The sequence below is a fragment of the Astatotilapia calliptera genome, chromosome 3 (genome assembly GCF_964374335.1).
Source record: "Astatotilapia calliptera chromosome 3, fAstCal68.1, whole genome shotgun sequence".
NCBI lineage: Eukaryota > Metazoa > Chordata > Actinopteri > Cichliformes > Cichlidae > Astatotilapia > Astatotilapia calliptera.
In genome coordinates this window covers 19,026,868-19,046,908 of record NC_137424.1, presented here as the reverse complement: position 1 = coordinate 19,046,908, position 20,041 = coordinate 19,026,868, and positions in this window count along the sequence as shown.

Here is a 20,041-nt window from a genome sequence, read left to right as displayed (position 1 = left end):
GATCGAACAACAGTGCAATATGGCATGATGACAGTGTTTACAATTTTGGCAGGAGAACAAAAGATAAATATTATAAAATACAAGACATGAAAATCTCAGAGGTCAGGGGTCGGGGGCCCAGGAAGTCTGACCCGCAGATTCCAGGTCTGACTTCGAGTACATAAAATATCATCTTTCTTGTGGGGAAGGAGCCTGAGTTAGAGCAGGAAGTTACACCATATTGATATTGTTGGGGTAGCCTCAATGCCAGTGTTGGACTCTCCAGTTTCCTTGAAGGAGGTTTGACTTTGTGCCATCGTTGGCTGGACTCTGTGCTCATTGATATCCCTGTATCAGTGAGTTAAGACACCATGCATTTATTTTCTGTGTGGCACACAACAAGAAAACAAGCCAAGAGAGAACACATCAGCCTCCAATGACAGTTTATTAAAAGGTTTATTGGAGGTTATTTGTTGTGTTATTGAACCTGTGTGCTAATGAAAGAGTGTCCTTAATAAACGTACTCCATAAGGAAGTGTGTTCACAAGTGCACAGAACACATTAGGGCACAGGTCAGTGATCGGTTTTACAATTGTATTGTCAGATCGATGGACACTTTCGGATACTTGGATATTCAGGTGATTAGAGGAGCAGAGATGATCAGCTGATCAGGATTTGGTGGTGTGTTGGATCAGGTGGTGGAGAGATACAGGACAGGCCTGACATACACAAACGTATAGTGAAGGTGCAGAGGCTCAGATCTGTGACATCGTCCCAGCTCAGTGTACATATTTAGATGTAACAGTGCTATAGACTTTACCTGACAACTTGTATGAGTAATGTTTTCATCTCAGGCATGTCAATTTCATTTGTGAATATATTTTTAATACTTGTACAACAGATTTTTTTGAGTGTTAAATAGAAATTATATGCTGAAACTGAAGTGATGGGTCGCACTCTTTAGTTCTGCTCTCGAAACAATGTAGGTGGTCCAGTTAACATATTTACATTTTTTCATTTGCTGTTTCACTTGCAAAATATTTCCAGTGTGACATTTGATCAGGTCTTGTAAACCTTGTCGTTAACCAAGCAGTCACTCCCAGGCTGCTGTGCTGATCACCGGATCTTAACTTCATTGTCACAGTGCACTCAGAACAAAACAGCCATGCAGAGATATGAGTCACAGTGACATTAAAACTGATGAAGACCGTCGTCGTTAGAACCAGCAAACTGAACGAACTAAAAAAGATCATCTAAATTCAACTGGTCTAAAATATCAGGCTCTCAGTGTTAAGTCCATATTTTTGAAGTAGAAGCTTTTACTGGTTTTACTTAAGAAAAAGAAATAATAAGGAATTGTTTTGGAATTTGTCCAGGTTAACAGATGAAATCATGTTCAGTGCTTTGTCCTGTCAGTAAACACAGATTCTTTATTTGCACTGAATGGGACAGCATATAATTTCACTGCTTTTGGCGTAATGACAATAAAAGATCGTTTCAAAGTCTGACCTGCAAAGCCCGTCCACCCAGTGTCCTCCTCAGTCATGCTGGTTGCATGATTGCTGTAGAAGTGCTAAACTACTGTGACCTGATTAATTGAACTGAACTCACACTGCAATAACTAATCAGTGAGGTGGTAGTTTAAGTACTTCATTACCAAAATGTATAAATGAAGTACATCAGAAGATGTTGGGGAAGAAGGACTTCACCGGGTGGGCCTGGACCCCCGAGGCCTGTCCCTGTGCCGACCTCGTCTGAGTCTAATAGATTTATAAGATAGAGCTCATCAAAAGACTAAGATATGAATATAAACATGATATTTGTCAGTTTAATTTAATGTTAAGTTGAACTGGAGTTAACCAGAATCCTTTACTCTTCCAACTCCTCTACTTTGTCTAACAGTTAGCTTAGCTTAGCCTAGCCAAGTTTTCTTTGCAAAATTGCTAATTGCATGGTTTCAAATTGCAGTTTTGATTTTAAGTGGACTAATTGTTCAGACCTGCTCTGGGGCCTGTCTGAAGTATTAAATTGACATATATTTGTCTCAACACCTACGCAGGAGAACTTTTTTGTAAGTGTGAAATGGAAAATAGAAGAAGAAGTAGAGATGTGGGTGTTCCTATTTACATGTTTTTATTTTCTGTTTCTTTAGCCAAACATGTTATTTGATCAGAGCACCTGCCTGTACACCTGCTGTTAACCAAGCAGTTATTTTCAAGCTGCTACACTGATCACAAAGTCAGGACATATGAATGACAGGAAGTGTCCAGTGTCACGTAGCGATATTAATGACAACAATGATGGGTCAAAGCAACATATGAACATTTATTACGATATCCTGATAAATGTAATGCAGCGGGATAACTTCTACAGTTATTATGTTAGTGATGATGCCTCTTTGCTTTTCATTTATTCACAGCTTTGTGGCGTACGATGGAGTGTCAGGGCCACATTAAGATGATATCCTGCCACGGCTGCAGTACCCTCTACAACACGGCTTGTGTCGATGATTTAGTGAAGCAAACTGATCAGCTGTCTCATTGTGTCTTTTGTGTGTTTGGTTTTGTGTTTTCAATGAACTGAAAGCCCTCTTTAATGCACGAGGGTGTGACCATCCACATTCTCTCATCTGTCCAGTGTCAGCCATTCATTTTGTGCAAATGGTCAAGTCTTCCAAGTGTGCGTGCTTTTCCTTCTGAGTGCTTTTCCTTCAGCGTCTGTGTTACTCGCGTCCAGCAGATGGCAGTGTTTCACTGTCTGACGGCTGTCTGAAGCTTCAGCTGGATTATCCGTTTGCTATGTTTGCCATGTTACAGTGGGGAGGAAAAACTCCTTTTTAACAGGAATATCTAGACATGAGTGATTACTGCAGTGGGGCACTATCTGTGCTATCTATAAGAAATGTTAGCAACAATAAAACTCTGAGGATCAGGGCTCCATTTCACTCCAGTGTTCAGTGGCATTTTAAAAGAGTGAATACCGACGCTGAATGTCTTTGTAAAGCAAAAGCACTTTGATCCATAGCTTTGCTCTGTAAAGGCTAACAATGTGCAGTGAAGAAAAATCGAGGTGGCCAGTCTGTCCTTTCCTAACCAATCACAGAGCTCCTTACATTGCACCATGTGGCTAATTTGCGTTTTACTGATATTGCTGGGCTGCTGTCAATCATTTTGTCTTTATATTACAACAGAGCATTGACCTTTAACCTGTTTAATTCATACTGAGTATTTAAAAAAAAAAAGTATTGTCATAATAAATTGTGCCTCACTGAAACACCATTTTGCATTAGCCTCTATCACCTGACTTGTCACTGATGATATCACTGCATGAGCAGGCGAGCGGTAGCGGCGGGGGGGTGTAGGTGAAGCTCGTGAAGAACAAAATTCTGTACGAGCGGACGCAGTGAGTCCAATAACCAGGGGTAACTGGAAATAAGGTGTTGTAGGCTGGCTTCCACAGTGTAAAGAGACACTTCTCCCTCATGCTCTAACAGCTGGTAAATCAATTTAGAAGCAGAGTCGATAACGGCCTCCTGAAGCTCCCTAGGTGGGGTGACTGCCGCTGGATCCATATCTGGCTGGTCCGTACTGTCACGGCGGGTGAGGAGAGCCGTGTGAAAATAATAAATGAGGATCCAATCGCAGGCAGTAGTGGAGAAGTGAAGGTGGTTTATTGAACACAAAAATAAATATGGACAAACAGCAAATGGAGCACGAACTAAACTAGACTGGAAACAACTAAACTACAGAGCACAAACACACGGGTGAGACATGGTGGACACACAGACGGACCAGCAACTACAATGACAGAGAACACGACTTAAATACACAGAGAAACACAGGGGAATTACACACAGGTGGTGGACACAGCTGGGAATAATCACCAAGACGAGACAGAGGTCAAACTGAACACACTCACATGAGACGCAGACCTTCACAATAAAACAGGAACAAGAAACCATCACACTAAGACGCAGACTCGACATAGAGAGAGAGACAGAAAATGACACATGGAACTAAACTAAACCTGCAAAAACATGACAACTCAAAATACTGGGTCAAACTGACCCAGAACCGTGACAGACTTTCTATAATGTTTTGCTTGAGCATGTCCTGCTTTTCTGTAATGTTATTTCTACAGCCTCTTATTTCTAACCTCTTGTGTACCTCTTTTCAACCACTGGGAGGCGCTACAGCTTCATTCCTTTCACACTAAGGCAGCGGTAGGGAACTCCAGGCCTCGAGGGCCGGTGTCCCTGCAGGTTTTAGACGTGCCCTACCCCTGCACTAAGGCCTTTGAAATCTTCATTAACACTGAGCTTGAAATTTCTATCAGTCGAATGCAAAGGAGTCCTGTGGTTGTAGGACAGAGGTAGGGAACGTTAATCTGCCATCATTTAGATTATATGACAACAACCTTCAAATCTGAAGTCTCAGAAATCTGCTTCATGTACAAGTTCCTCCAATAATCAGGGCTAATATCACCAAATTGTACATAAACAGACTTTTACATGTTAAATATTTCTCAAATATGGGGAAAAAAACAATATAAAATACTATATTATTAACAAAATATCTTAAGATACAGCTACAAATTGCTTGAAACATTTGCAATGAAATATATAAAACAGCTTTATTGTCAGTGAGGACAAAGTTATAGTGATGCTGTGCTGGAGTGTTCAAAAGAAGACAGAGACATGAAGTATAAATATTGTATAATATTAAATATAAGAAAGAACAAAGTTATAAAAACATTAATAATTGAAATCTGCAACAATATTCACATAAAGTGTAAAATACAGAGTTAACTGTTTAATAGGTAAAGTTTAGGTCTTGCAGTCGAACAATGATCCCAAACACAGCAGCAAATCTACAGCAGAATAGCTGAAAAGCAAAGTCCAGACCTCAACCTGGGACATTCAGAGAGCTGTGCTTAAATAAATGCCCACAAAGCTCAAAGAACTGAAGCAACGTTGTAATGAAGAGTGGGCCAACATTCCTCCACAACAATATGAGAGACTGATAAAGTCAAGCAGAAAACAATTAGCTCACATTTGTGCTGCTAGAAGTGTTTCTAGTTATTCACAGGACTGTAGTTTGAATTTAAAGAAATGTGAAAGTGCACTGAAATTAACATAAAGTTATTGCAATTTTTAAAAAAAATCAAGAAATCTAAGAGGAAGAAACAAGGTAAACCACACAATTGTTTTCCTTATATTCTCCACACGGCAATGCACATAACAGACATAAAATATTTGCATTTATCAATAGAAAATATACAATTTTTCCATAGTCATAGCCAGGCCCGATTACTGCCAAACCTGTGCTGAATCAATCACTTAAACAGGACCTGTCTGACAAAGTAGAGTAGACCAAAAGATCCTCAAAAACTACACATCATGGCGCAATCCAAGGAAATTCAGAAGCAAATAAGAAACAAAGTAATTGAGATCTCTCAGTCTGGAGATGCAACGTCAAGATGAACAGAATCCAGTTTCTGGGATCCTGAAGGAGAATGTCTGGCCATCTGTTCACGACCACAAGCTGAAGTGCACTTGATCCAAAGCACACCAACAAGTCCACCTCTAAGCAGCTTAAGTAAAACAAAATAAAGACTTTGGAATGGCTTAGCCAAAGTTCATACGTGAATCTGATTGAGGTGCTGTGACCTTGGAAAGGTGGTTCATACTCAAAACCCCTCCAGTGTGGCTGAATTACAACAATTTTGCAAAGATGAGTGGGCAGAAATTCTTCCAGCACCTCGTAAAGGACTCATTGCCAGTTATCCCAAACGCTTTATTGCAGATGTTTCTACTCAGGGTGGCCCAACCAGTTATTAGGTTTAGGGGGCAATCACTTTTTCCACACAGGGCCATAATAATGGCCGCCTTAATAATAAATGCCTTGATTTAGGAACTACTTTTAATGTTTACTTGTGCTATTTTGCAAAAAATAAAATCTCTGCAAAAACATCAAAACTGCTGACCATCTGACCTCAATATGAAATTATTAATCTTTTGACCAAAAACATTTAGATTTGTAAAAATAAAGAAACCATAGAGGAACAAACAATGTTGTTTGCTACGTTCTAACATGGCAATCTAAATAACAGTAATGCAAACATATATATTTATCAATAAAAACAGATCGCCTTTTCACTGTTACAAAAGTCAAGTACATCAGTGTTTGTTCAGCTTTCATAAATGTAAGTTTGTAAGTACATAGTACATTTTTTGGTCCAACTTCTTTTAATACATGCAACACATTTCAGAACATTTGGGACAGAGACAACAAAAGACTGGAAATACTTCGTAAAAATCTGGTGAAACACTTTAAAGCCAGTGGGATTAAATGGGAAACATAAAATTTAATACTAGACAAAGACCGATTGAATCATGAAGCAAAGAATTAATAACTAAATCACAAGTAGAAAATGTTATGCAGATATTATTGGATAGATTTTGGTGTAGAAAAAAATGACAAGAAATGAAAAATGAAAGTTATCTGGTCTTTTTCTTTAAAGAGTAGCCTACTGCAGAGCAGCAACACTGACAAACACCATCATCACCAATACTGCAGCTAATACAATGATCCAGGAGGAAACTTGAAAAAGCAGGAAAAATGTGACACTGATCAAAATGAATACATCAATTATTGATCAAAGAGAAAATGCATACTACCACAATGCATTGTTATTGCATCTCAGTTTCTCACCATCACTGATAATCTGACGTCTGCTGGACCTCAGGAATCGTCTCCATCACCTCTCTGTGAGGAGCAGAGAGCACTCGTGCTGCACATCCCACCTGTGTGCTGTGTTTACGTGAACCTGAGAGCACAGCTGTAGTGGTGACAGTGAATGTAGCGTTGGTGTTGGACGTTGGCGTTCAACATTAGAACCTTGGACTTGATGTATATTTGTTGGACATCATGTAGATATCTATGACAAGTGCAGGGAATTTAAAGGTTTAATTGAGGTCATATTTTTTATTTACAAAATATCAATATTGGGGTTACAAAACAATCCCTTCAGTGGACCAAAAATGAATTATAAAACCCATCACTTCAACATAACCAATACAAGGACTGGTATTGACTGGTAACTCGTGCTACTGTAGAAATTCCCATTGATTTTCTACATTTTCCCAGAGGCCTCCCCTTCTGTGGATTACTAGTATGTCATTTATTAATTTGTGCCTCAATTATTTCAGATCAGTTATTTCACTGGGGAAGCCCTATATTGCCCACTTCCTAATTTCAGCACAGTTTGATCTTTCTCTTTAGCATGTATGTAACTTTGGTTTGTTGAGATTTTGGCATTACTTCTGTCATAAACATTCTCTCTCAGACATAACTGACTAAGATTTCTGTGGTTACCCAGAACATTTTAATAGACTTTTTGTAATCAATCAGGTCTTCAACCCCTTCTTTTTAAAATAGTGTATAAACCGTATGTATGTGTGAAAGACTGTTAATGTTTTGATAAATTGTTTATTTTAGAACAATTGGTGAGTGTATTTAGCCACTTCACACTACTACACTTTGCTCTAAACTACATTCCTTCTCTGAACAGTATATATGTGAATGGACTGACGGATCTTTTCATTTCAAATGTTAAATAATTGTCAGTAAACTACTTATGACCTGAACTCCATCTCTGTCTAATGGAAATGAGTGCCTTCTTGTTTTTAACTACATTGGGGTTGTGAAACGTCTTTTACATTGTAGGCCACATACAACCCAATTTTTGTTAATTTACCAACCATACATACATAACACACAAACATGTGGTTTATCTATTGCTTTCATCGTAATATGAATAGGCATGGGGCAACCTTTAACAAAACAGTCTAAAGCTGTTTTCACACAGCTCTCAAAACAGTCTCATTAATCTGAATGATGAACAACTCATGACACAGAAAGTTGATTTTGTTCTTTTTTATTAGGCTGAGTGTTCAGTGGGAGAAACGTTTTGTCACTCATTCAAACAAAATCTAAACTCTTCAGTAATTGTATCTCCCTCTAATTCTGTCTAAAGACAATCTCTTTGTCACTTCAGAGAAAAGTTCTCACATTTTAGGATCAATTTTTAATTATTACGAGTGAAGGTTCTTGTTTTCTTCTTTTTTTTCTCTTGTCACAATAAATAACTTTAAAAAACAAAAACAACAATACGGAATAAAACTTACCTTTTGAAAAGGCCATAAAAAGAAAAAACAAACACAGAATCCCACAGTCTGACATGGTGCACGTCTCTGTGTCCCCACTGGCTATTGTACCACGTATTGAAACAACGTCGTACAATAGCCAAATTATTGAAAACTCAAATGTCCCCGAAGGAAGGAAGAATCTCCCTTCCTTGTGTGACATTCCAAGGCATGTTAGAATGATCAACTGTACCAAGTAAAGTACAAAAACTTCCCAGTGCAGAGTTTCATCAGTGTTTTAATCAGCAAACTCAATCATTTTTTTCTGCATTTTGAAAATTCAGTAAAGCCGTAGGTGTCAACATTTGTCTCCACATCTTGTAAGATTTTCTGTCATGTGACCTGAAGGATGTATTTAGTCTCCGAGAGCTGACAGCTGAATTCAGCATCTTCTCCCACTGCAGCCAGCACAGTCTGCTGTGCTTGTATCACTGTTGTTAGAGCTGCACAAACAAAATAAGAGGCTTTCATAGTCCGTGTTTTATGTTTCATTTTAAAAAAAAAAACAACAACTACATAACAGAATTCACTGAGGTACATACTGAACTTACAGGACAGAAACAAAGTACCAATCCTATTGCAGTAGTATATCTCCAGTAACAATACCAGCATTGGTATCAATACTATTGATAACTGCATCAATCTGCCCACATCTAACTCGTGCTATTGTAGAAATTCCCTGTGAACTTATACATTTTCTCAGAAGCCTTCCCTCCGCGCATTACTGGTATGTTATTTATTATTTTGTGCTCCAAGTTCAGTTATTTCACTGGGGAAGCCCCGTAATGCCCACTTCTTCATTTCAGTACTGTTTGATCTTTCTCTTTAGCATGTATGTAACTTTGGCTTGTTGAGATTTTAGCATTACTTCTGTCACCAACATTTTAATGCTATCTTTACTCTGTTATAATCATCTCTCTATCTCAGGCATAACTGACTGAGATTTCTTTGGAAAAGTTCTCACATTTATGACCTTTTTAGGAGCGTCTTGTTTTGTTTTGTTTTCCTGTCACAATAAATAACTTAAAAAACCAAAAATGACAATATGGAATAAAACTTACCTTTTGAAGAGGCCATTAGAAAAACTAACAAATGTATAATCCCACAGTCTGACATGTTGCACCATTTGCCATGTCTGTCCCCTCACTGGCTATTATACAATGCATAGTGTTAGATTATAATATTATTTTATGCCATGTTATACCCCTAAGTAAAGATTGTGAATTATTAGGTAGTTTTAGTTGGCATTATTTTCCTGAATTAGAAGAAGCTGACAACTATTGCATTAGTTAAACTGATTTGCATTACATTAGACTGCTGATTTATTGTGGATGAATGATATTGTTTTATGATGTTATAAGAAATACTGTTCGCAGAAAGTCATCGCCTTATTTGTCTGATTAGAAGAGAACATGCTGGAGTTTTCTGCCCCATCTCAGCAGGAGCAGATAAACGGGGAGCCAAGGTCGTAGCTTAGGCGCCGTGTGAGAGAAAGCATGTGAATGTTTAGGCTTTTATGATAAGGTGGGGGCACCAGAGGCTATAAGAGTTTGATCAATGCTCCACCATTTTGAGATCTGAGGCTGTCTGCGTACGGTGTCCATCTCCCACGCGTGTGATCATTAAAATCATCGTTTGACTCAACCCGGCCGGACCAGTGTTGTTATTGTGGTTTTTTCTCTTGTCTCCATCCCCAATTTTGAACTCGTAACACTCTGTAACTGTTAGCTAGGCAATTTCACATTTTTGTCTTTTTGTGGAATCAGTGTGTTTGAACAGCACAAATTCTGCCTTTTCTAATTTTGAAAGACTGAACATGATATAAACAAAATAAATCTGATCTGTTCCTCTATAAATCTGGACAAATCTCAGATTCTGAAGTTCTCAGCGCTTACATTTTGTCCTCTCCTACACTTCTGCTGAAAACTGACATGTGATGTGTTTGTACAGCTTCCTCTGTCGGTTTTTAACAAACCAACAAATTATCCAACAGAAGAGTATACCTTTGAGACAATGGTGTAGGTCTACTTTCCAAACTGAGAGGATGGATGAGATGATGGTGCAGGTTTCCAGTCTTAATTCAGTCTTGTTGCCACATTGTGGTCACCTGTCACCTTACTTTTGCTGTGGGAATTATGAAATGATAGCTAGACTTTAGCTTGCCTGTAGTGGCATTAAATGATCCTTTAGAAAATAGTTATAAATGTATTAGTTCCCAACATTGTACATTGCTGAATCATTATTTTTACTGAAAGTCTGTTCAGTTTCCAAACTAAAAGTAAAATTGAGTGTGACTCGCCGGCACATTACAGTGAGACTCTCCAGTTTGATCAGCAGAGAAAAAAGATATCTCAAACAAAATATGACGGAATTTCAAAAACCTTAGTGGATCCCAAAGAGCTTACTAAAATTTAATGTTTGCTTTGATTCCTGCTTTGCTCACTCTTGGCGTTCTCTCCATGAGCTTCATGAGGTCATCACCTGAAATGGTTTCCAACAGTCTTGAAGGAGTTCCCAGAGATGCTGAGCACTTGTTGGTCCTTTGCCTTCACTCTGCGCTCCATCTCATCCCAAACCATCTCCACTGGGTTTAGGTCAGGTGACTGTGGAGGCCAGACCATCTGGTCAGCACTCCATCACGCTCCTTCTTGGTCAAACAGCCCTCACACAGCCTGGAGGTGTGTTTGGTGTCATTGTCCTGCAGCAGGAGGAGCAACCACTGCACCAGCGTAGAGTTTGGTAATCAGTCCAGAGGTCCAGAAACTTCATCCTGATGCCTAATTGCAGTCAGGGTGATGCTGCCAGCCCATAGATGTCTGTGCCTCCCTCCACTGATATGCCTCTTGGGTCATTACTGGCCCACTATCAAACTGGCCACGCAGAACGATGTTACAACTTCTCTGGACCCTTTCATATCTGTCATATGTGTTCAGGGTGAAAAACACAGTCTGCCAGTGGTGGCCTGATAATTCTGGTATTCTATGGCAAATGTCAATCATGCATGGTTCCAGTCAGTGAGTACAGGGCCTGCTAGAGGACATCAGGCCCTCAGGCCACCCTTATAAAATCTGTTTCTGATTGTTTTGTCAGATACAAGTACAGGTTACTGGTCTCTTCTCATACCAGTAGTGACACTGGTATGAGGAGGAAAAATATCAGTGTCCCCCACCTGTAAAACCATCCCATAATGACTGTAAAGAGTCTGTAGGATCTGGTCATGAAACAATCACAAATTAATATTTTTTAGAATAATTTCCAGAGTCATAACACACAGCCAGCAAAACATGGGAAGTAAATTCCAGGAAAATAATGAAACCTTGCATAAAATGCCAGTTAAAGTCCAAAACTCTGTGACCTGACCCCAGCCACAGTGTGGGCTGTGGACTATGTGGAGGTTGAAGTGTGGACCCAGAAGCAGACGCGTGGAAACAAAAGTTTAACCAAAAGCGAACCGTTTATTCAAGGCTGGTGAGCAAAACAAAACAAAAGGCAGGAGCAAACTAAAGGAAAACTAACCAAGACTAAAGTGGGGAAACTAAACACTGGGAACATGGAAAACTTGGACATAACTGTCATGGTGGGGTACACCAGTGTTATGATGAAGTGGACCCAAGTGCAGACAGGGAAGGAGGCAGAACTAAGTTTTGAAAAAAAAGGCAAGCTGTTTATTTAGGCTATAAACGTGAATACAAAATGAAAGCATCATGAGCAGTGGCAAAAACTAAACTGAAACCAAACTAGGAAAACTAACTGACTGTGACAAAACTGTGATAACTTTGAATCAACTGTGATAAGACCTGAAGGGAGGCAACGCAGACGACCTGACACTGAATAAAGAAAGACAGAGGACTTAAATACAGACAGGAGGTGATCAGGGGAAGTGGAAACACACGGGGGAACAGCTGACTGAAATGAACATAATGATGCCATGGCTAAAGTGAAACTAAACAATGTAGGGACAATGAACAAAAGGAAAGTCACACAATATATACACAGAGGGATGATAAGGGAAGTGGAAACACATGAGGACACAGCAGGGACAAATTAGATGTGATGAGACAGGAGAAAGCAAAACTGAACACACTGAACACAGGACACGAGACTTTCCAAATAAAACAGGATACAAACTAAGAGACACGGCTCGACACACAGGGACCGACATGGGGACACTGAATGAATCACAAGGAGGGGAAACATCAACAAAACACAATGATGTAACTATGGCGACTATGGAGGAAGACCAAATACAGACGGGAAATTATTTTTGATAAAAGTAATATTAATTTGACTAATGGACAGGCAGTGATAAACAGCAAACAAACTGCTTAGCTTTACAGTCTTTGTTTTATCATCTGCAACTCCTGCAGTGTGAAACAGTCTTGGTATGTCAAACATAAAAACATTTTAGATACCGCTTCATCAGGTTACATATATATACCGTATTTCTTCATCAGAGAATCTATAATGTATTAAACTAAAAGTGTACACCTGGTTTAAAGAGTATTAACTAAATAAGAACGTGACAACTTTCAGTCATTAATGTAGCAGAGACAGAGTCTGACTAAAGGGACATCACAGTGAGACCTGTTTGATCTGCAGACACAGTCTCTCTCTACTAAGAGTGTGTTTGACTTTAATTTTCACACAAATGATTCAGCTCCTCTAAACCCTCCAACAAACATTTACAAATGCTTAGAAACATTTTGTGTTTCTAATTACTAATGTTCCCCAGCCCCAGCATTCCCACAAATCTGTCTGTTTCCTTTTTTAAGTTTCACTGTCTGTTCTCTAAACTTCGATGATGCAGCTGGTCGTCTTTGTGTGAATCTGCGTGTGAAGGTAATCGAATCAGTATGTATTTTTTTCTGATAATATCAGCTGTGTGCAGCTTCGCTCCAGCACAAACCATAGCATTGTTCATGATGACAGATATGAACGAGGTTGACTTGTAACACCGCAGTTATGTGAGCCGTCATTTGTAAGCCTCTTAAACTTTCTTGCACTTTTACACAAAGTTTTATGGTAGTGCTTCTTCTTCTTTGGGGATTTTTGTTCAACAGACTGAAAAAAGCTGTAATATATTTTTGAAATATATTTAAATTGGTATTTAAAGGACTATAGCATATTCTAATTAGATTTATGATACTGTGTTAAGACAGTAAAATTGTGCATGTGTGTGTTTGTGTGTCTGTCTGAATTTTGCTGGTACTGCACTGATTGATGATTGTTGATGATCCACCTGACTAGTATAAATTAGAGTTTTATATAACAGAACAAATTTGATATTATAAAAATATTTTTTAAATTCTTGCTTACTAGCTGACACTAAATTTCTAACTGATTCCTCTTCTGGGACACCCACACTGTGTGCAGTTTCATCTCAGCCCACTGTGTGATTGCACATTAAAGGACATTTCTCCCCAAATTCAATAAGCTCAGTGGATTATTATAACAGCGTATCAACAATTCATTTAAGAAATCCTTCTTAGTTGTTGTCATGAAAATCTCAGTGGATTCTTGATTTTGCTCGTCTACTCTACAGCCTGGATAGTTTCATTTCAAACTGCTGCCGTGTTTCTGCCAAATTAAAAAACAGTTCTACTCAAATTCAACAAGGTTCAGTTAATAAACAATGATTAACAAAAGATTTTGTTCATATTTCATTATATAATTCTGATCCATCAAAAATATTCCTTCTTAGAATAATCCTTTCTCTTATTGAAGATCGATTTATTTTTCTCATTTTGGTCATTCCTATTAACCCAACCATTTCCTTAATCAATCCCACACCACCGCCCCCAAAACCATGGGAACACAGAGCAAGGAAAGCACAAAGTACACAAGAAGACGGGGACAATAAATACACACTGGATAATGAGACGAGAGGCAACGGGTGAGAGACATGATGCAGGAGAAAACTACAATAGTCACAGGAAGCAACAGTTAAAACAATAAAACAGGAAAACATGGAGAACAAGGCTTAAATTACATAGAGGAGAACAGACTGGACAGGGGAACATGAGCTAGATAAATGCAGACGAGACTGAGACACTGATGGGAACAAATCATTAACCAAATGGGGGAAGTAAAACTCAAAGCTAAGTTCACAAGACACGAGACGATAAAAAAGAGGAAATGATACACAGAGACATACGCAGACATGTAGAAAACAGAAAGGAAAATATAAGTGAATGGGAAACATGACAGATGGGGAAATCAGACAATGACAGACAAACAGAGAGACAAGACAGACAAAGAGACATAACTGAAGTACAGAAAGGGATCACAAAAGCAGATATTTAGTGTTACAAAACCAAGAAGACAAACTACAATATGAAAACAGGGTACATGGGATATAGTAAATCCTAAAGCAAACTATTAACCATCCTTATATACAAAGAGCCAAACTAAAACACAAAAGACTCTCGAAAACAAAAAGGCATCACAAAACCCTGAGGAAAAAAACAGCGATCCTCCATCAGCTTCAGCTTATCCTTTTCAGGGTCGCCATGTAGTAAATGGACTGATTCTTATATAGTGCTTTTCTACTCTCCTGGAGTTTTCAAAGTGCTCTATACAACAGGCCTCATTCACACAAGCACTTCTAAACACAAGTGCAAACTAATCATCAGAGGGCAACTTGGGGTTAGTATCTTGCCCAAGGATATTTGGCATGCAGGCTGGGGAAGCCAAGGTTCGAGCCACCAACCTTCCAATCAGCAGCTGATCTGCTCTACCACCTGAGCCACAGCCACCCACCCATCACAAGTGGGTGAGGCTGGTTCTGATATGGTGCTTTTCTACTCTGAGCATTCAAAGTGCTTCATACAAATGACTCATTCAAGGACTTTTCCTGTGCAGAAGAGTTTTCTATCTTGGGGTTAGTATCTCGTATCAAACAACCAACCTTCCAGTTACTTCGTGACCAGGGGCCTGTTCTTCGTACCTCGCTAAGTAAGTTAGCTGGATTTGATTGTTGACGATTTCGCGTGATCTTGGATCGTTCGGTTCCCCGAAGCTCATCCGGGACTTGCTGTCGTAGCAACAGAGCCGTAAGCGTAAACCTGCTCGGGAGCAGGTTTACTTTATGTAAACAGGATTAGATCGCGGCCACGCAGGTATGTCCGCTTCATTTATACGAAAGCAACAGCGATATTTCACCACTGTTTCACCATAAATAAATAACATCAATGTAACTAAAGATAATGCAGCACTTGATCCTTTTATTGATGTCACACAGATACATACAGGTCATTTCCTAAAAAAGGGAAATGTACTATTAACATTCTACTACATGTATGTGATTATTACAGATGTAATTCATATTTCAGAGTAGTAATTGCAAATTACTTCGTGTAATCAAGATGGGAGACCACGGCTATAAAAGCGAAGGTGGATTTGGGAAGCCTGTCGCAGCCATGTCCTGTCCGTTTACACGACCAACCCATTGCGGAAGGTGCAAGATTGATAAGGAGAGTCCTCAGAATTCAGCGTATATTGCGGGATAGACGGGATCCTTTAGCTCAGCGCGGCAGTGTGCTCATTGAGAGAGGGTATTATTTACTTAACCAACTTGTTGACAAAGGGGTGCAGGACCACCACCTGTCTTTTGTTGCTCTGCCCTTTTCTTGGTTGCTGTTATGAACAAACAAACAGATTATTTCAGGGTCTCTTTCCAAGAGACGAAAAGCAATATAAGTGATAAATATTACCATTCTGTAGAATATTCTTATATTTCACTTTTACTTGTTCCCATGTTCTAGTGGGTCCTGTTGTGGCTCTAATGTGAAAGGGGATATAATATAACATATTATAATATAATATAATGTAATATAATATTGGATAATATAGTGTGATATGAAATTACTTACGAGTTTAATTTGTCAGCAACTTTCTGCCAGCCCTCTCTCCTTGCTTTTGCAGCCTTTGCAGTGTTCCCTTGCGTTCTGATTAAACTCTGAAACTCCTGAAATCCCTCACTCAAGAGTTCTTGCTCTGCTGCCGAGAAATACCGAACGCGCTCCTTCGACATTTTCGCCGACCAATCAGAGAGTTGCCGATCAATGTTTCTACTATCGATGCGTAGCCCCTGTTAAGCCACCCAGCGATCTCACATTATTTCATCCAGCTGTACTAATCGTCAACAGCAGGTGTGTTCGGAGAACCGGATTAGCGAGCTCACGGTTAGCGCGATGATTTGGTCTTGGATGTAGTAAGTGACGTACGAAGAACGGGCCCCTGCTCTAACTCCTGAGCTACAGACAGAAGAGGAGTTTGTTAAGAATTTTATGACAACTGTCAAAGTTTTTTTTCTATTGTTTATTAAATGAATCTTATTAAATTTGAGTAGAACGCTCCTTTTATTTCTCTGAAACCTTGCAGCTTTTGGTGGTTAAACTGCAAATATATAGAGAAGGTAACCCAGAGGAAGAATGCACAGAGACTTTAAGGTCAGCTATCAAGAATCATTTTTACACATTTTGATGCAATGTTATGATATTTGATGTTGAAATTGATTAGAAACGACTAATTTCATTTCTACAGAATTATGCAGTGTGGGTGTCCAAGAAGATGAATTCAGAATTTCATGTCAACTATCATATATGATTGAATACAGAACCTTCATACACCTACCTGAAACCATTTAAATGACATTATTGAGTTCCTTCAAAGTTTCTCCGTTTGAACAGAGTTGTTCTTTAATTTCTCGTGTCTCAAGCAGCAGTTTGAGGTGAAACTATGGATGCATGAAAGAGCAGCTGAGCCAAATGACAACTGAATTTCAACTATAAGAGATGATTTTCAGAAATATTTTACATTTTTTGAAGTTATTTTAGATTTGAATGAATCATGAATGAAGAAGCATTACCAGAAAAATTAAGAAGAAAAGACAACTTGAGTGAAAAACAAATGACACTGTGGCTTTATTTCTGTTAACTTCCTGAAGATCATGTGTGTTGTTATGTGTGTGATCAGCAAAAAGGGATAAGAAGCAGCACTACCGTAAAACTTGGCGTTGAAGCTCAAGTTTGGCAGATAACGGGTGGCAGGCGTGGCTCACACTTGACCACGGTGTTGGAGAAACTCTGAGCTCCGGGTCTTTATAATCACTCTGCGGAGCTCACAGAGACTGCAGGGAGGACAGGAGGACAGAGCAGACTTTGTGAATTATTTTTTATCTTAGATGTAATATAAATCCAACACAGGCCTCTGAGGAAAAGGATCGTGCTACAAACTTTCGTTTCTCTTCCAACAGAAAGCAGAGGAGTGGAGTTACTCAGAGACTGACTGGATTAAACACACCAAAGGTTTATATTCCAGTTGGACCGTATCTCTTACCAAGGTCTGCACTACGTATCAGGATTTGATCTTATTCAGGTAATATCAGGGTTCTTATAGGGGTTTGTTCACAATAGTAACTCATGCAGCCATTTTTCAGTCTCACTGACCAAACTTTTTACAACATGCTGCATTTTTAATAGTAAACTTCTGTTCAGTGCTTTTCCTGTCACACACTCATACATGTGTTTTGTCTGCAGCAGCAGCTGTGTTGTTGTTGTTAGCTTGTATTATCTGTTTAATCTCTTCAACATGGTTTTAGCTTTCTTTGTAAAGTCAGCAGCTCTGTCACTTTTCTCTGATTCCTCTTCTGCTCGACACTCAGCTGACACTCAGTTTCATTTCCACATTCATGAAGTTGTTGTCCAAGCGAATCACAGGCTCCATGATCGGTCAGCAAACTGTGTCCAGGCAGACAGGTTGGATAAGAATAACAGATTTATGTTTGATTACGCCTGTTTCCAATTCAGTTCCAGTCATTCCTGGCCCCAGGAGGTTGATGGGGGTGGGAGATGGGGGGCAGTGGGTTGTAAGCACAATGTAGATGAGTGGAGGCTTAATGTACTTAAACTTCCAGTCACAGTGAATCAGTGTGTGTCAGTGAATGCATCATGTGTGCTTCATGGCTCCATCTAGTGGACTGATAGTAGAAGTAGAGCAGCTGATGGCAGCTTCCTGTGCCTCACACTGCTGTCTGACTGCATTAAGCTGATATTTGGACAGCACACATGATGGAAAGGAGGATTTTGGTTTATGTGCACATGAATGATTTGTGTTTCCTCTGCAGGTGAAGGTAGAAAGTGTGTGTGAGCTGATGTGAACTGAGCAGCATGGATCAGTGTGAGGACAGAGAGGAGGGAGTCCCTCCCTCTAAAAGCACTCTGTGTGGGGAACATGAGAGCCAGACCAAAGCTCAGAGGTGAGATGACCAACTCTAACTGTCCATGACTCTTCTCCATGTCACAGCTCAGCACTCACATCACTGCTCCATCATTATTCACAGGAACCAGCCTGGACCTCCACCCAGCTCTGTGTCCTGTAAGAGTGACGTGTCTAAAGATGTCATCATTCATTTCAAAGTCTCTGCTGCAGAGAGGTGAGCTGTTAGGAACATGAACTCTCTGATTTAAATGATTTTGATGTTTCCTGGTTTCTAAAATGCATCTCTGTAGCAGAGCAGTGTCTCCAAGGACACACAGGCTCAGCTGTAACTGTCAGTTTATCTGGTTTAAGACACATTTGGACTCAATTGGCTGTTTTTAACTATGTATTTTAATCAGAGGTGTAAATTTAGACCTCACACATCTGGATCCTAAACTATGATAGAAACAGCTGCTAGCAGTGGGTAGTTTGACTTTGATACGCTGCTCTAGAAAGCAAACAAAGGTTTGTGCAGCTCCTCTTCAGAAAAGTGTTCAGAGAGCAGCTGCTGTATTAGACAAAGGCTCGTCCTGTGAGCCCAGATGTGTGTAACAGCTGGATGAAGGAGAACCATCACAGGCACGTCTCCATCCCGCCTTTATTAATGAACTTCCTGTTGCTTGCAGATGACAGGAACACAAAGTGTTTGTGCCACGTGATGCTGCAGGATTTGTTAACGTGTCCATGATGGTAACATCTCCTCGTCTAACTGCAAACACATGAGCGCTCCTAACGGCAGCTATCACAGCCACACAGGCAGACTGTGTCTCACTGTTGCATTCAGGGACATTTGTTTTCCTGTAAAAAGCTGAACTCTAATCTAAGAGGACTGTTACTGACAGGAAACAGCTGCATTATCTGCAGTCTGTGTGATCACAGCTGCTTCAATCACTTCATCAGAGAATTGATCATTGAATAAAACATGTTTGTGTCTGCAGAGGTCAGAGGTCACAGTCTGCAGGATCCAGCTGTCCGTCTGTGAGGAGTGACCGGTCCAAAGATTATCCTCCAGACTTCAGTGGTGAACCTGGACCAACGAGGTCAGAGACCTGTGATGACTCCTTTACATGTTTGTGTTTTCCTGGATAAATATGACCAAAGATTCATTAAAAAGATAAAAATCTTAGACTTTGTCCTGTAGCGCTGTGTGGCAGGCAGGATTGGACCCAAACACAACAGGATGAAGTCAAAGAGGCAGCTTTATTTCAGCTGTGAACATGCAAACAGCAGAAATAAGAAAACATAACTGTAGGTTTGCAGTGAATGAAGCCTCAGCTCGACGCTGCACTTTGTCCCTCTTTTCCTTCTCCAAACAGCCACATCAGGAGTCTTTGATGGAGTTTTAAAATATTTAATTACAAATGTCCAAAGATGGTTTCAGGATACCTGAATCCACAGTTATTAAAGCTAAAATAGTTCACAGGGTTTGGACTTTGTTAGGTGACGAGAGAACATCAAAGTGTTTTTTATCTTTAAACAGTATTTTTATCACTTCAGTTGCTCTCACAGCCCTGTTTGTTATTTTACCAGAGCTCTTATGTTTCACTCAGTGCTCCCACCAAACACCTTGGAGGACACATTAGTGTGATTTAGATT